Source organism: Galeopterus variegatus, unplaced genomic scaffold, assembly GCF_000696425.1.
Source record: "Galeopterus variegatus unplaced genomic scaffold, G_variegatus-3.0.2 Scaffold16355, whole genome shotgun sequence".
In the NCBI taxonomy this organism is placed as follows: domain Eukaryota; kingdom Metazoa; phylum Chordata; class Mammalia; order Dermoptera; family Cynocephalidae; genus Galeopterus; species Galeopterus variegatus.
The window spans coordinates 20,535-21,610 of NW_007742466.1; positions in this window are offsets into that span (position 1 = coordinate 20,535).

The following is a 1,076-nucleotide window of genomic DNA, read 5'->3' on the forward strand; positions in this document are numbered from 1 at the left end:
CACTGAGGGTTGCGATCCCGTTACTGGTCAGTAAAAAAGACAAAAAGGAAAAAAAAAATGATTTTAGGAATATTGGTAATTTTTTCCAGTTTGAATTAGTCATTTTCCTAATTCATTTTGATAATCAGGATCAACCAATACTACTAATCTATTGTTATGAGAGGTATTGAGGGGATGGAAAGCTAGTATTTCAGACTCTTTTTCCTAAAGGAAAACTGATGGTGTGGTGGAGAAATAAAACATAGAGATGAAAGGGTATTCTGGTAATTGTAAGATTTATTGAAATTTGGAGGTGGAATTGTGGATGAATGCTGAAGGAGTGCTCATTGGAAGGAATTGGACTTGAATTAAACCAAATAGAAGAGACTATTTTGGGTAGGGATACTGAGAAAGTATTTGAAGCACAGTGGACAGTGTAAACTGGCCTTATGAGATGATTCATTGAGGGAGGCTTTGAACATTTTTAAGAATGTTATGAAAGAATAATATTGGTTTCGTATATATGCAGTGTTGTTTAGAGGAGAGAAAATGTATAGGAAAGGCAAGGAGATCATTTTGGAGGCCACTTAGCAATGCTCAGGCAAATGGTAATTTAAACTGATAGTCATAAATAGGAATGGAAAGGAAGGATCCAATGAAACAGTGTTGTGGAAGCAGAATTCAGAGGACTTGGAGTTTTTCAATAAGAGGAGCAGGAAGAAGGAGAGACATTAGTGGATTCCTGGGTTTGAACTCGGATGACAGAATGTTGATGCTGTTAAAATAGTGAAGTTGGGACAGAGAGCTGGTTAGAGATTGGTGGAGGGGGTTTGCAGGCAAAGAAGGTATCGAGTTTAATTTTAGATGTATTAAATTTGAAACTGGAGTATCGATGTGAAAAGTTGATCCTGTGGGCATCTGGCAATGTATTAGAGGCAATTCATTCAATAAATTTTTTTTTTTCCCTTTTTTGTCTTTTTTTCGTGTCCGGCAACGGATCGCAACCCTCAGTGTCGCGCCCGGACTGGACCGGACTGGCAACGGGATCGCAACCCTCAGTGTTGCTCCCACACCTTGCTCAGCCAGTGAGCGGGAAC